Source organism: Psammomys obesus, unplaced genomic scaffold (genome assembly GCF_907164565.1).
Source record: "Psammomys obesus unplaced genomic scaffold, mPsaObe1.curated_primary_1811, whole genome shotgun sequence".
Classification (NCBI taxonomy): Eukaryota; Metazoa; Chordata; class Mammalia; order Rodentia; family Muridae; genus Psammomys; species Psammomys obesus.
In genome coordinates, this window is record NW_026587556.1 from 5,754,681 (window position 1) to 5,772,587 (window position 17,907).

Below are 17,907 nucleotides of genomic sequence, written 5' to 3' on the forward strand. Positions count from 1 at the left end.
TAAAAAGAAACAGATCAAGCCTTAGTGAAGCCCTGAAATGTTATTCTAAGGCGCCTTCAGATTTCCGTCCTTCTGTACAGTACTGAGCCTCATTTAGGGCTATAGCACACAAGAAAACAGTTGTGGCATAGCCAGAAGATTGAAGACGCCCAGGCGATGGGTGACGACGAACAGGAGGCAGCTAATTGTTTCAGTTCTGCAGTTTTGGGAAGTTGTAAGTGAAAATGGAAAAAATGAGAACTCCTGTTTCTTTTACTGTAAGTCTTGAACACAAACATTTTAAAGCCCCCTGAGCAATACGATGTATCTTTTCACACATCTTTTGGGAAGTCCACTGATGGCACATTAAGGAATCATTTGAGTAGGATTGAATGCCCAGGTCACTGATGATCAGACACTTTCTACATGAGGCATTAGGTAGTTCATACTAGCCCAGAAATCTCTTGTAAAAACATTATATATATATATATATATATATATATATATATATATATATATATAAACAGTTTACCATTCTGAACATGTTGAGAGTCTAAAACGCTTTTGTATACTCCCATTCTGTCTTTGAGAAAGTCGGATGTTCATGGTTAGTGACTAGTACACCAGACATCCAATCCAAATTCTGAAAGACAAAGAGCTACTATGATAGGGTAAATGTTCCTTCTCTGTCCCTTTGCCAGCTCATTCTGTTCCTCAGGCCACTGCTTTGGTGAGGTCCTTAGTAACTGACAGAGCCTAAAATTTAGGACAGTCTTGTGAGGTCAAGACCTCTTTCCTTGTACTTTCAGTGAAAGGGCACTACACCTTGCCTTGAAAAAGCACCAAAAAAAAAAAAAAAAAAAAAAAAAAAAAAGGCTTAAGCACTTATCTGAGAAATTCCTTTGCCTCCTCAGCAACATCCTTGTACTGGTGTGCCATGGTCACTAGAATCTTCCTCAGAGTTTTGGGACTGGAATATCAAAATATGATAATGCAGTGCATTTGAAATCTTGAAGAAGAAAAAGAAAAGCAAAAATAAACAGAAAGCAGCAATGCAAACAAGGGTGATGGTAAAACAAGTTGGGATAACAAAAGAAAAGCACAGGGCTGGCTCACTCAGCCAGCTTCTAAGTGTGGAGCGCTCTGAATTAATTTCAACAGATAATTGCAAGTGTAACTGTTGTGATCTTTGTAGGAAAATCCAATAAAGCTGTCAAAGGAGTTCTGTATTAAGTGCTTTGTGGTTGGGGAGCTATCAGTTTGTTTGCTTTGGGGTTAGTTTATGCCCTTAGTCATTGAGGTGCCCCTTTTGTTGTCATGGTTTAACTTTTCTATATAAATTATAGCAATCTTCCCATTATTTAAACAAAGGAACAATTACAGTTTTCAGCAAATTTCAGCAAAGAGCCTGAGGAAGCCAGTGAATGCACTGTCCTTCAGAAGCAGCCCCTGAATCTGAAACTGGACTCTCTCAGCCCCCCTCCCCACCAAGTGTTTCAGATTGGGACAGAACATCCAGGCTGCTTCTGAGGAGAACAATGGCTGTTTTTGAAAATAAGGTTTTTCCCCTAATGGTACACCAAGGGGAAAGATACTACATCGGCACAGTGGAGGAGACAGCACCTGAGAAAACCAAGAAACAGGACAAAGGAGAGGTCTCAAAACCAAACAGTTGTAGCTTTTATGCTCTCAGTGTCCTCCTTGTCTCTGTCTTCATCTTTCTCTCTCTCTCTATCTCTTTGTGTGTCTCTCTCTCCCGTGTGTGTGTGTGTGTGTGTGTGTGTGTGTGGTTATGGGGTTCAAATGCAGGATCACACTATTGCTGTAAATTGTTGTTTGCCACTGATCTATGTCCCTAGTTCCTAATTAAATCTTTTTGAGGGAACAAAACTTAAGCTTATAGGGAAATGATTTTTAAAAAATGATTCTTCTTTTATTTTTTTCTGTTTCTGAAGAAAGAAATTCTCCCATATACTTCAACTTAGAACTGTGGATGCACATTCCTGTTATAAGATGTGTCTCAAGGGCTTTCAAAACAAACGGGTTTGAGAGTAATTGAGTTCTGTATTTCTTAACTATTTATGTCAGTTTCTATGTGGATAATGCTTTCAAATCTTTGATGTCCTAAAACTCTGGCCATAATATTGGTAAATGAGTGTCCAGGGTGCGTAAAATAGTTTTGACCTAAAGATAAAGTCTTGGAAACAAAATGACAGTACTTGCACAAATAGTGATACTCCAATACATTTTGAAAAAGAAAAAAAAAAAAAAACCTCTTCTCCTATTAATTCGTTTGATGGTTTCTGACTCTCTACACTAGTGGAACTTGCTTATCCAGTCTCCCAGCATCGAATATCTCTTACCTTTCTCCCTGTGACATCTTGAAAGTTTTGGAAAGCTACCTACGCTAACAACCCCTCCACTGCTATCTCCACAGCTCCTTCCCGCCACAGCCAGTGTATGGTAAAACTGTTGCTACCCTCCTTACCCCTGGATGAAACCCTGGTTGGGTTTATAATCTAAAACTGAACAAAAAGGATATTTATCCCACAGGCATAGCCACTACTTACTGGTTGAACATAGACCCAGGCAAGATAAATAAACCCAGTAGAGGCCTTCAAGGAGAAAGATGAAGAAACACCGAAAGAGCTAACACTGTCGGCTTTGAGCTAATGGGAAGCCATTTAGACTCTTAAAAAAAAAAGTAAGGGACAGAAATGAGCTGAAACATTTCAAGATCTTTGGATGGCTTAAATGTAGTGATGAAAAATAGCCAAACTAGGTACACTGAATATTGGCTGAAAACTTAGCATGTGGTACTGCCACTTACCAAAGTGAGGAAAAAAAAATCAGAGACACAGGGTTGAAAGGGAATAAAAATCAAATAGAGATTCATTTGTACAGTGGGTAAGAAGCCAGTGTAGCCACATAAATATTGGAGTGTTTGGTTGGCAACTGAAACCGTTGTGTTGGAGGAGATAGCAAGGCTGAGCCCTTGAACATGCTGACACGTATATCCTATGTGAAAAGAGTCCCTGGCTACTAACACAAATGGGTTAATGGTTTTTGTTACTCCTAGGGTAAAATCCAAGCTTTTTAACATACCAAATAGTTCATATTCTCTCTATATAAATCTCTCCAACCTTTGTTCAACAGTCTTGTTTCTTATAGCCTACATTTGAATAAACGTGTTCATTATCTCTCAGGTCTCATCTACTAAAAGGTCTGAAAATGAGAAGCTAAGTACAGTATTTAAAATGGCAGAACATGGCAATGGAGGCAGAAAGGAGAGCCCACTCTCCCTGTCTCACAAATTAATTATCTTTTAAAATACCCCCAACCCCCACTGCCACTACCGCACCCCAAGTTGGGTGGATTTGAGGCTCTTCACATTGTCATTAGGAGAAAACTTTCTGGTGATGATTCTAGGAGTAAAAGACTCAGCTTGGGCATCAGGGAAATATGTCTTAGATATAAAAATGTTAATCTGGTACATTTAAGTATGTTAGCATATAGCAGACTGCAATAATAATAATAATAATAATAATAATAATAATAATAATATCCAGAAAATGATATCTAAAGGTTAAGGCTGAGTGCTTGTAGGCCTTAAAAGTTTTATTTACATAGACTGAAGGTAATTTGGCTGCCTAATTACTTTCCAGAGCAAGACCAGCCATGAGCCAACTCTGCCACTATTGTCTTTTCTAATTGGCTTCATTTCCATGGCAGCCAGCACTCCCACACACAGGACGAGTCCTGCTTGCACTGGAGGGCACACAGAAGACAGGCTCCCACATGGGGTGGCCAGATGTCCTAGATTAAACAGAATGACACAGGAGCTGGAGCTACTGTCTGTCCAGTGTGTGCAGACATTCTGGATGGAATGTCCTTCCAGAGCTTAGCTCTTGGAACTATTTGAAGGGAAGACACTCATGTCTTTCACCATTTGGGTCTCAAGAGGCAGAGGGATGAATTGTGTTGGCCCAGCCCTTGGGAGTACTTCATTGCCTTTGTTTGAAAGGAAATGTTTCCAGTTCTATAAAGAGCTTTCCTTTATTCCTAAGAAGAAAGGAATGATACAAGCTTACACATTTTGTGAGACTTCTAAAGGAGGCATTCCTGAAAGTTTGCCACTTGGGATAGATTACTAGGAGATCCCAGAGAAAGAAGGGGAGTGTGGGGGGGGGAGGTACTGCCCAGAGGAGACACTGTCTTCTGCACATGAACAGCAGGAAAGAGCTCTCAGTAAGCAATATGGGAGATGAAGACTGTGGCAGAAATTCCAGGGTATGGCCAGAGTGCCATCTATTACCAGGCTCTAGAGCACCCAGAGGCTCTTGAAGTACTCATTAATCACTGCTTTGCCTTCCAGAGAAGAAATGTGTTTTTTATAAGCTGTTTCTTATGAATAGGGCTGATTACAAAGCTGTAAAAGTCAGACATGAATTAGTGTGCAGAGTCCCTAAAGTCCCCAAATGCCACACCAAGGCAGGACTTTTAAGTGCAATTATAACTTCTGGAACCAGCATAACATGATGTTCTGCATTTGAAAATCTGGGAAAGCATCTGCATGAATTTCTTATTCCATTTGCTATTTGCATACTTGCAAAATGTAAAAACCTGCTTTGGCATATGTCAGGAAAAAAAAAAACTACAAAATCTTTTTTTTTTCTTTTCAGAATAATGGAAGTAAAAAAAAAAATGCAATGTAAATATTTGTGTCAAAAGCTTGATAAGGGGAATGCCTGCCCCCTTCCTCGGTGGTAGTTTCTGGCTCTTCCTCGCAGTTCCAATGGACAAGCAGTTACAAGAGAAAGTGCAAATGATCTGAACTTATTAGGAAAATGCTTCCATTACTAATTGAGTAACAAAACTGAAACTTGGCCTTCACAATCACCCTTCATTGCCAGATAAATGCCCAGTGGGTTATGAGTGGACCGTGGCATTTACCCAAGCTGTAGCTTTGTGTCAGTGTCTTTGCCCTTGTACCCCCTCCTCACAGAATTTTTTCTCTAGAAGCCTTGAAACTGAGCCCAGTGATTTGTTCTGTTTTAACTATGACAAGCAAAGAGACTCGTTTTGCTGTTTTCACTTCAAGGTCTTAGTTCTAGAGACACACCATCCATTTTAGTACTTGGCATTGTTGGATGAGGAAGGTAGTTAGAGGAAGTTAGTTGGGTTTGTATCTTCCTGTCAACTTTTGGCTTACGTTTTCAGGCATATAGACAACAACACTCTTTTTCACAAACCAAGTCCAAGACAATTTGACACACCTGAAGATGGGCGTGAAGCTGTGTCGTCTGAGTGGCCAGCAGTGAATAATAAGGGAATAAGAGTTTTCAGGCAGCCATGCTGAGACACACCTCCTTGAACTTTCCCCACATGTGCAAGGACTAAGCTGCTGTCATGTGCCTGCCTTAAGCTAAGTGCTCTTCCGAAAACTCAGACACAAAAACAAATCAAATAAGGAGCCTATCCTCGCACGACAGCAACAGCCACAACAACCCATTTTTCCTATTTCTCTTTTCATGGAGACAAAGGAAGAAAAGATTATAATGTCAAATGTTAGGTGTGATGGAGGGGTGAGTGAAAGTCTCCGACAGCCACCAGCAGGGAGAGCATGCTTCTGGCCCAAACCCAGGCTCCAGAAGGTAAGGGTGCATGCAACTGTCCTCAATCAATTCTCTCTCCCTCTTTTCACAAGGACACTGGACTTATCTAGGGACAGACAACATAACCTGTTTAGATTACTGGACCAACAGGCAGGGCCATAGTTTATTCACATTATTTGTAAGTAGCCTTTCCCCTAGTTACAGCTGGGCCATACAGGTTCACACAGGAAGTACCTCAAAGCCACTCACTCAGGAAGTACCACCTGACCTGCTAGTCTTGCTAGTTTAGCAATTCTTATTGAAGGTATTGATGGGACAAAGAATGTGCTCCATCTCTGTGCTATACACAGTTGCAGTAAGAAGTCCTTTATGCCAAAGCCCTGCTGGGAAGAGCAGGTGATGATTAACTAAGTAGGTATTTTCTCTGTAGAGAGTTAACGATTGACAGCTGAGACACTCAGGAATAAGAAAGTCATGATGATCAGCTTGCCCGATACAAAGAGAACGTATGAAAGCAACCGGTGGCAAGTACAGCCAGATCTAGTGTGTAGATGCTAGCTAGCATTTACACGCTGGCATGCTTTATGTAACCTCACTCTCTCACAACTGGGCTAAAGAGCTTTCCTGTCCTCATAGCTGAGGAATTAGAAGAAGAGAGGCTTTGGTTCAGTTTTCTGAGGTGACACCGATGGGAGGTGGCGGAGAAGAGCTACAAACCCAGCCATGTGGTTCTGGAACCCAAGCTCTTATGATGATGCCCTCACTGTCCTGCAGTGGCATACATGCTACACACACACGAATGTCTGTATGATTAGGAAAGTGTATGTGAAGCCGCAGGTGTGGCTACTGACACATGATTAATTGAAACTGGCTAGAGAGGGCTGATAGGTAACTTCAGTCAACTGATGTAGGAAATTCTTCAGGTTCCTAGTCCAGTCTCATTGTCTAGGTGGCATCAGGTCCTCTGTAAACTTGCCTGAGTCCTGGCAGTGTGTGTGTGTGTGTGAAGAAATGCTGTGTTTTGAGAAGACTTTCAAATTCGACATAATAAAATATCCCATTTGGTTAGATTCTGGTCTTCCTGGCTCCCTAGCTCCTTATCGCAGGAGATCACCCAGTTGACAAGGCTTTCTGTAACCTTATAAGCCTGAGCCGTAGCTGTCTTTTGGGAGACCCCTTGGAGAAGCTATCCCTGTGTGTGGCCATTGCTCCCTGCTTCCTTTCTTTTTGATGAGACTGGACGGCTGACAATGAGTATCCTGTCACCCCCATGGCATTGCCTTCAAGTGTCCCTCCCTACAGGTAGCAGTGATGACTGTCCACACGCTAACAAACCCTGTCCTCATAAGTCCCGTAACCAGATTTTCTTTGAGCTGCAGTAGAATGTGTTGGGACCTAGTTGAGGAATTCATCTTAAAGTTGTGTCAATGCCACTTTCCCACCTGACACAGGAGTACCCTCCTTGCAACTTTATGATGCTAAGCCATTATTATTTTTCCACAGCTTTAATTATTTTAAAAAAAAATCCCTTAAATTAAGGTGAAATGCCACAGTTTCCACTTTTGCTTTCTGGAAAAATAAATCTTTCACCATTAAGATAATAATATCCTTGAAGGGGGGAAACTTACACAGGCCAGAAGAGAGATATGTGAATAGGAAAAAGGAGTGTGAGTTCCTGGGCTTAGACAAATAAAGGACCATTCATTCTTTGATGAAATTCTCTAGTATTTCCTTCCTGCCTGCTTGTCTTTCTTCCCTTCCTCCATCCTTCTTTCCTTCCTTTTTTCTTTTCTTTTCCTCTTGTTCTTTTTCATTTTGTAGCAGTGTCTTCATGTAGCCCAGACTGATCTAGACTTAAGTCGCTCTCCATGTTGATATCACAATCCTCCTGCTTTGGCCTCTTGGGTGTTATGATAACAAGTGTCTACCACATGCCTGGCTACTCTCATTTTAAAATGGAAAAGATACCGGGTAGCAAGCTGTAACTGAACACTGATATTAAAAACAAAAATCTGCTTTTAAGAAGCCAAATGGGATTTCTAATGGAGGAAGGAGGACACCAACCTGCCCTTAAAATCCTTGACCTAAAATTTGTCTTGCCAACAAGAACTGTTGGGATTAAGATGAAGTAGAATGGCAAACCAATGACTGCCCCAAACTGAAACTCACCACATAGAAGAGAGCCAACACCTGACACTATTAATGATACTCTGTTATGCTTGCAGACAGGAGCCTAGCATAACTGTCACCTGAGAGGCTTTATCCAGCAGCTTATGGAAACAGATGCAGGGACCCTGGGCCTATGGGGGTTCACAGAGACTGAACCACTAACCAAAGAGCATGCATGAGCTGGACCTAGACTCCTTACACATATGCAGTAGATGTGCACTGTGGTCATCAGGAGGGTCCCCTAACAATGGGAACAGGGACTGTCTCTGACTGTTGCCTGTCCAGTTCCCTTGCTGGGCTGTCCTGTGTGATCTCAGTGGAAAAGGGTGCTCTTAGTCCTGCTGTGACTTGAGGTGCCTGTAGGAGTTGATACACCTTGGGGACTTCCCCTTATATAAGAGAAAGGAGAGGGTGGGATGGGAGAAGGGGGCATGAGGGTGGAACTGGGAGGAGAGGAGGGAGGGGGCTGGGATCAGGCTGTAACGTGATGAAAGAAAGAAAGAGAGAGAGAGAAAAAGAAAGAAAGAAAGAAAGAAAGAAAGAAAGAAAGAAAGAAAGAAAGAAAGAAAGAAAGAAAGGAAAGAATATGCAGGGCCTCAGGGAAGAACTATAGTATAAGCACAAGAAAATCCGAAAATATCTTTGAGGCCAATGGCCTCATTTTCAAACAAACCATCTTATTTGAAGATCAGGAGATCAGGAGGAAGGACAAGACTCAGATCTAGCTGATGATAGTGGTGGCAGGGAGGCAATTCATTCAGGTACCATACATGAGTAATGAAGTTTAGAGATTGAAGTCAATTCGACTTTTCCCAAATTTTGAGACTCTGGACTGGAGGGCAGCAGGTCTTGTTCTGGAGGACACAAGACATGAGCAAGTGATCAGTTTTCAAGTATGGCACATGTTTTTGCATGGAAGAGTTAAGAAAGCATTTTAAGTGGACATATAAGGGTCTATTATATGTTTGATTTACATACTCATGCTTGAAAAATATTGGAACTTTGAACAAAGTTGCTTTTAGAGAAAGCAATACTATTCATACCTTATTTTAATTTTTCTAAATTTCATTTATGCCCTGATATTTCCTTATGTGACCAAAACTCTTGAGCATTGAAAGTCAGCACAGTAATCCCCCAAACAGAGAATCACACCTCGCCTCACCATTCTGTCGTTTACATTTGACTTAGGACCACATTTAGCATAAAAACACTGGCAAAAATAACCACACACTGATCTCTGCTATTTGTGAACCCCTAAGAAATTAGGGTTATTTGGTTAGACGGTACAAATATTTGCTTTAGAGTAACTGATAAAACTACAATAATGCCTTTCAGAGAATTTGTAAAATTAAACAGTGCCCACTGGACTGCAAGAGCCCCTTACAAACAATCAAGTCCAAACCCTCTTCTTTAACATATACAGTACTGAGCTAATTTAATAGTTGTGGCTGTTTCACATTTTAAAATTTATTGATAATTGGTTATATTTATGAACCCCACAAAACATGATATATAATTAACTTTTATTTAAAAAAAATAAGTAAAAGCCTAGAGGAACAATACCATGAAACACAAATATTACATTTTTAGAACAAACTCTCTTTATTATGTTAAATATTACTCTTAATCTATTGTATATTAAGAGTAGATAGAGCCATAGGCATAATTTTATAAAAATTTATTAATTGGGCATGAGCAAAAGTTTGAGGAAAAGGGCCCAAAGCAAAGTGTCACAATAACATGAAAAAAAACCCTCATAGCCACACATAAAAGAAGTAGAAAAACTGTGGGTCATTTCACCTATGGATATAGGTTCTTAGTTTATCATTAAACTCCCAATCCAGAAAGTGATTAGAATAATTGTTTAAAAGCTGGATTTATACCATACAATGAGTGAGTTTAGTATCAAGAACTTTAAACTTTAATTATATTATTGAATCTGATTGTTGGTGAAAAAAAACATTTAGTTAATTTTAAAATAATTTTTAATTGTAAAATATAAGTATGAAAATGTGAAATTAAATTGTGAATTTAAATTGTGAAATGTAAGTACTACGATAAAGGATAAATATCAGAAACGTACATCCAATCTAAGAATTAGACTTGGAATACTACTGTAACAGCTGTAAAAAAGACACATAGTCATATCATTTGATTCAACAAACATAAATATAATGGTAAACACTAGAAATGCAGTAACAAATGCATGATTGCTCACAGATGGTGTGGTTGTATATCCAGAAAACCCAAAAGAATAATGCAGGAAGCAAAGAAATCAAGTAATATGAGAATGAATATGGTGCACTCAATTATTTTTTTTTTCTTCTATATCTGGGAAAAAAGAGAAAAGGCTTCAAGAGAGCTCAAATTCCAGAAATCTGGGTTGAAAATGTCCCACTGTGATGGTCACTATGTTTCGTGCTATGATGATAGAGCGCTGCCATGTTCAAATGTTACCCACTGATGTCTGTTTACAGGCTGCTGGTGATTCTCTAGTTTTCTTTCCAACTTCCACACATGCATATCTGTAAAAGAGCAGAACATAAAGAACATCCCAGCCTAAACTTGAAATACAGAGAGCGGACATGGGGTAAGATTATCAATCCTCGTTTAGAAAGACAGATGGGATGTGCATTGAACATATGACAGGAGGCTACTGAGCACATTTGAAAGATCTAACTAGCAGTGTTTTCAAAGCAAAGACTCATGACCAAACCTTTGGCAGAGTACAGGGAATCATAAGAAAGAAGGGGAGTTAGTCTGATGAGGAAAGGATAGGAGCTCCACAAAGACCAAATCTGGGCACAGGGTCTTTTCTGAGACTGACATGCAACCAAGGACCATGTATGAATGTAACCTAGAACCTCTGCTCAGATGTAGCCTGTGGTAGCTCAGTAACCAATTGGTTTCCCATACTGAGGGGAACAAGGACTATTTCTAACAGGAACTCAATGGCTGGCTCTTTGGCCTCCCCACCCCCCAAGGGAGGAGCAGTCCTGTTAGGCCACGGAGGAGGGCTTTGCAGCCAGTCCTGAAGATACCTGATAAAACAGGATCAGATGAATGGGGAGGAGGTCCCCCCTATTAGTGGACTTGGCAAGGGGCATGGTGGAGATGAGGGAGGGAGGGAGGGACTGGGAGGGAATGAGGGATCGGGACATGGCTGGGATACAGAGTTAATAAAATGTAACTGATAAGAAAAAAATAAAATTCAAAATAAATAAATAAATAAATAAATAAATAAATAAATAAATAAATAAATAAATAAATACAGAGGAGAGTCATGGATTCGAAACTTTAGGGGGGGGCGAACATGTTTCAAATGCAAAGGACTCCCTTATTTTAAGAAAACAAATACCAAGGAAACAGAAAAATGTCTGAGTCTAACAATATAAAGTGTTGAGTTCTCCAGTGTTGAAATTATCATCTTTAGTATGAGGTCTTGGTGATAAAGTGCGCAGAGGAATTTCTGGTTCTGAAAATGACATTAAGCTTAAGCAGTGCATAAACTATAAATGGCTACACTAAATACCTATGTAGGAGGTAAGGAGAGGGCTAGATAAGCTCCAGTGTAGGCAAATGGAAAGAAATGAATTTAGAGAAAAACCTTCTAAACTGAACTCATAAAATGACGTATAACAAACATAGCAGCTATAAACTAAAGAAACACTCTAACTGGCTAGCTAGCTAACTAGCTAAATAAACAAATAACATCTAACTTTTTGCTACATTAAGTGGCTTATGTATTAAACACAGAGTTTATTATAGTTCTGGGACTCACATAGAAGGGCATAAAATAAAAAAAGAAAGAAATGAAAAAGGCACAGTTACCTAACAGCCTTTCAGAAGTGTCCATTGAAGCTCTAGGCCATACAAGGTTGCCTTCATAGAAACAGGGAAACTGCAGCAAGGAATAGAATAAATGGTCCAGAGAACGCTGCCACAGGTAAGAGCACAGAATCCTCTTGCACAGGACCAGAGTTTAGTTCCCACAACCCACATAGGTGCCTCAAAACTGCCTGTAAAGGGATCTAATGTCTCTGCTTTCTTTAGACACCTTTTCTCTCTCTCACACACATACACACACAACCACACACATTTAAAAATAAAATAAATCTTTTTTTAAAGTAGGAAAAAGGACACAAAGAGCACCCTCGGTATGTGCAGATAGCAAAACAAATTAAAAGTATAAATAAACAAGCTCTATAAGAAGGCAATTAACACATAACAGAGAAATAAAGCAAGAGAAGGTAAGTCATGTGGGTAAGGGCAAGCTACAAAAAGATTAGCTTACAAGATTTTTTTTCTCTTCCTTCCTTTCTTTTGTCTTCTTCTTCCTTTTTTTTTTTTTTTTTTTTTTTTTTTTTTGAAACAGGGTTTTTCTGTGTAGTCTTGGCTATCCTGGACTCACTTTGTAGACCAGGCTGGCTTCAAACTCAAACTCACAGAGATTTTTCTGCCTCTGCTCTCTGAATGTTGGGATTATAGAGGTGCGCCACGGATCTCAGCTCTTTCTTTCTTTCTTTCTTTCTTTCTTTCTTTCTTTCTTTCTTTCTTTCTTTCTTTCTTTCTTTGTCCATGAGAGGGGCACAGCAGTGTTTCGCACTTAATACGTTGAGAATGAAGAAATTGTGGATGACTCAACAGCTGAACAAATGACTTCCCATTATTGGGATAACTAAAAAGGATGAAAGATGGGGCATAGGAGAGAATTTGAAGTTCATTTAAAGTAAGAGTTTGGAATATGCCTAAGTAACGAATGAGGTCAAAGACAGTTGGGTGTATAAGTCTAAATTCAGGGGCAATATCTGGGTTGAAAACATAAATTTTAGAATATTTGACTCATAGGCTAGATTGCCAAATGTGTGCTTATGCACCAAGACAAGAATAGAAGAATCTCTAGCATTGATTGACCCCTGCAATATTATCACGAGAAAACAGAGAATCTGTAAAGAATGGCAAAGAGGCCAAAGAGGGTTGTAAGCCAGATAAATGCTATACTCCAGAAGCCAAACAAAGACAGGAATTTATGAAGGGAATCAACTGTCAAATACTGCTCATCAGTCACATAAGATGAGGGTGACAGAGGGCTATTCACTGTACTGAGAAGAGGTGGAAGTCATTGCTGACTAGCATGAGATACTCTTCAGATCCAATTCTCTGATTGGATCAGCTTTAAAACAGAAATGTACTTAGAGGGAGTGAAGGAAAGCCATATTGATGAGTTTCCATCTAAAAGAATGGGAAAATACACTGGCAATTTGAATTAGAAGTAAGGCCAAGACAATATGATCTCTAAATAGAAAAAAAAATAGGTTGTTTCTATGCTGTGAATAAGTATAAGAGGGGTGTCATAAAGGCAGGAGGAAAGGCTAGATGTGTGCATTTGAATGAGGGGCAGCAGTTGAGGATCTGACACCTCTGGTTTCCTAGGGCACCTGCACACGCTAGAGAACACCTCGAGAGAAGCTCATCCAGTATAGCCATCTACAAAGGAAGAGGAAAGTGAAGGAAACAGCAATGGATTGCGCAGGGGCACAGCTCCCCGTTCTTTCTAGGCCAAGGAAAAATTAGGTGATGAGAGGAGAAGAAAGATGCAAGAAGTATTTGAAGTTTGTTGGGGAGGAGAGAATCTGATAGTAATCAAATGCGTGGGAGGGTAAAATCTGGAGCGCCGTACGGTGGGGAGAGCTAACATTTTTCTTTTCAGTTCATGGCTGTTAAGTATTACTGACAGCAGCAAGCAGCGAGGTGAGGATTTACCTATATGTGAGGAAATACCCAAAGTTTCAAAATTAATTGACAGTTTAAGTTGGATTTCTCTCTATGCCCCAGATATTGAATAAAATATCACAAAACTCTTATGATAGCCTTAGATGGACACTATAATAAAACTTCCGCTTAAAAGATTCAGCAGTTGCTGGAGTCTATAAATAATCACGGTAATGAAGTTGTGTGTTGGTATTTATGTGCTCAAATGCCATTAGGAGAGTTAATTTGATTTTTTTTTTTAAACACAGATGAGGATAATGAAGAGTTTAAAATGACACATGGATTACCTCAGCAGTTTCCAAGCTCTGTGTTCATCATGCCTTCATACATTTTCTACTGCTATAACAGAATAAGATAAGCTGGTTAACTTATACAAGCAGGATTCCTTTAGCTCATGGTTCTGGAGACTTAGAAGGACAGGAGTATAGCACCAGCTTATGGTGAGGGCCTCCCTCCTGCCTCATATCACAGTGGAAGTGAAAATGAGCCCAGGACAGAGATCAGATAGGCCAGCCAACTATATACTCATAATGAATCTACTCCCTTGACAACAACCTGAGTCCTTCAGTAAATCCCCTATGAAATACAGACCACTTATCAGCCTCATCTCTTGATATTGTTTCATCAATGAAGAAATTTATAACACATCAGTGTGGAAGGTGAGACCCAAACCATAGCATCTCATCAGAGCCACTGGCAGGCACTCAGAAACAAATCTTAGCGATTCTAATTAGATATGTCCTGGCTAGGTGTCAGGAATCATAATATTCTGGCCTGTGCCATAAGAGTTAAGTGATCAGAATAAAACAACTTTTGGATATGATGGATTATATATCCAAGAGAGTACCAAGTACACACACACACACACACACACACACACACACACACACACACACGCAATCTTCAGATAATCACAGTACATATACATTCTGATAGAATCATCCATCTCAAAATTTTCCTCTGCTCATACTTAGTAACTTTGGAGGCTGGAATTTCCTTGAACATTTCTTTATTAGAATGTTGACTATGGGAACTACTGGACTCCAACCTTTTACATAAGTCCTTGTGACTTTAGTGTTGCTGCTAGTGGTAATAGGGCCATAGACTCGAGCAAGTCTTTCTTTCCTCTAAAGAGGCTATGTTTATGACAATTTTTCATGATTAATAGTCTGAATATGTGTTTAAGTGTACCTCTAAGCTTTAATTGAGATCTTGCCAGGACATCCTTCCAAATCTTGACTCTGTCCCATCTTTGCTGATCACTTTCAATGAAGGATTCATAGTCTCCCAAGCAAGATGCAATGGTTAATATTGACTGCCTATGTGATTAGATTGAGAGTACCTGCTTATGGTAACATCTCTGGGTGTGTCTGTGATGATTGTTTCTGGGACTGTTAGATCCCAAGGACTCTCCCATAATTAACAGATCAATTACTGATGGATTCACAAACTGTTGATCGAAAGATGAGCATGAGGTCTAGTTGGAGTGGCTGGGTCAGGATGCAGGGTATGTCCCTAAGGGCTATCTTGCTCTGGATCCTTCCTTCACCCATTTCTTCTACTTCCTGCCTGCTGTGAAATAAGGTGTTCAACTCTGCCCCCACCCTCCCTGTTATGATGGAGTGATTACTCTGAAACCAGGATCCCAAACAAATGAGTCCTTTTTGTTTAAGTTATTCTCAGACCATTGGTCGGAGCAACAAGAACAGTAGCTAGAAGAAAGGGGACGGCAACAGCTTCTGAAGCAGCAATTAGTTACAGGACTCCAGAATATACTCATGTTCTCACAATTGGGCAACATTAGCTTAATCTAGATGGTTAAAAAGAAGGATATAAACATTTCAGTTCTTCAAACTAAGAATTACTCGACTGTACATTTTTCTAGTCATCGCTGTACTTATCTCTCTGATTCTGCCTCTCTACTGTGTCTGTCCTTGTACGTGCATGGAGTGAGTGCTTGCATGCGTTTTTATCTTAGTTGCTCAATTATGTAGATGTTAATATTTTTCTTCATATCTGGTTTCAAAAACCATTTCATAGTTATTAATATCCCATGAGAATACAGCAACATACTTAATTCCTGATTTTGTTAGTTACTTTTAAGTGATAAGTATTATATAATGACTAATATTCAATATCAATTTCCTCTTCCTAATTAAAACCAACAGCAAAGGTTTTGAGTACTACAAACTCCTCTCAGTCCTTCCCAACCTGGTCCATTCGATTCATCACATTTCTCTGTCTTATCTTATCACAGGTCTCCACCTATGGGCCCATAGGCCTCATATTGGATGCCAGATCTTACACGCCTTTCCTTGAGGAATTAAACAATGGTCATAAAGCAGAGTTTAGCTACAAAAGCTACAGCTTTATCCATATTGCCATTGCCAGACTAATAATGACCTTACGTGTTTTCTCCCTAGCACATGTTAGATTACAGCACTTTTTGTGAACTTCTGATAATAAAGTTTTTGTTCAAAGCAAAAAACTTAAGTTAAATATGCTCCTTTGGTGTTAGGAGTCTTTTTAAAAACTGCAAGAAAAGAATCCTGCACTAACAGTTTCAGTGGGGGCAGGGGAAGATGAGTACTTTTCCTTTATTTCCCAAGTGCATGTGTGCCTGCCTCCGGCCTTGTCCAGCTTAGCCAGAGACCACAGATCAGCACAACCTCAAGTGCTGTTAGCACCTCATGACCAATGCATGCTCTAAACCTCACAGACACTCTTTGCATTTCATCTTTCTGAAGGCATGCTTATAAACCTATCTATTATGACCAGACAGGCCTAGCTGATGTCTCTCTGCAGAGCATGCACCTCACTGAAAACTACTTACAAAGTCTTTTAGCTGAATTGTAATGTTACATACCTTGGCTAGCTCTGATGAGCACACCACACGGAAAGATACTGCATGAATACAAACATCATGATCCCAGACTAGCTGAAACCCAGAAAACATGTGTGTCTTCAGACCATCAGCTCTATAGCCTCTCCCTTCAAAGCATCTCAAACTCATTTTGCTATTTGTCGTCTCCATGGTGACAATGGTGACAACCTTAGCATAAATTTTTACCAGTCTCAATCACTTATAGCTCCTATACCGAAAGATCATATGTTAAGGGACACAGGGCTTTCCCCCACCTACAATTCTAGAGGTTGTTATCCCAACCGATAGACTGTATGGTTAAGTTACTGTGGGACTCTCTTCTCTAAAAAACCATTATGAGCGAGCTCTATTTTCATAGTTTAGTCACTCCCAGAATGGCTATCTCACAGCACAATGATATGGGAAGTTGGATTATTTCCTGCTATCTACTCCTTTTAGGTGCTTTTGCTTCTTTTTGTTCTAGAGCTTTCAGGTGTGTTATTGAGTTACTAGTATGAGATCTCTCCAGTTTCTTTATGAAGGGGCTTAGTGCTTTGAACTTTCCTCTTAGCACTGTTTTCATTGTGTCCCATAAGTTCGGGTATTGTTCTTCATTTTCGTTGAATTTTCAAGAGGTCTTTAATTTTTTTTTTAATTTTTCCCTGATCCGTGGTCATTGAGTACAGAGTTGTCCTGTTTCCATGACTGTATAAGCTTTCTATTGTTTCTGTTGTTGAACTCCCGCTTTAATCCATAGTGATCTAATAAAATACAAGAGGACATTTCAGTTTTTTTGGTATCAGTTGAGGCTTACTTTGTGACCGACTATATGCTCAGTTTTGGAGAAGCTTCCTTGTGCAGAGAAGAAGATATGTTCTTTTGTATTTGGGTGAAAAGTTCTGTTAGTTCCATTTAATTCATGACATCTGTTAGTTTCATTATCTCTCTGTTTAGTTTCAGTCTCCATGACCTCTCCAGTGGTGAGAGTGGAGTGTTGAAGTCTCCCACTATTAATGTGTGGGGATCAATGTGTTATTTAAACTTTCATAATGTTTCTTTCACAGATGTGAGTACCCTTATATTTGGGCCATAGATGTTCAAAATTGAGATGTCATTTGGTGGCTTTTTTCCTTTGGTGAGTATGATGTGTCCTTCCCCATCTTTTTTGATTAATTTTGGTTGAAAGTTTATTTTATTAGATATTAGAATGGCTACTTCAGCTTGCTCTTGGGTCTGTTTGCTTGGAAACCCTCTTTCCATTCCTTTACTCTGAGACAATGTTTATCTTTGTTGTTTCTTGTAAGCAGCAGAATGGTGGGTCCTGATTACACATCCATTCTGTTAGCCTGTGTCTGTTTTATTGGGAATTGAGTCCATTGATGTTGAGAGTTGTTAATGACCAATGGTTGTTAGTTCCTGTTATTTTTATGTTGATGGAGGTAGTGTGTGTGTGTGTGTGTGTGTGTGTGTGTGTGTGTGTGTATGTTTCTCTTCTTTTGGTCTTGGTGT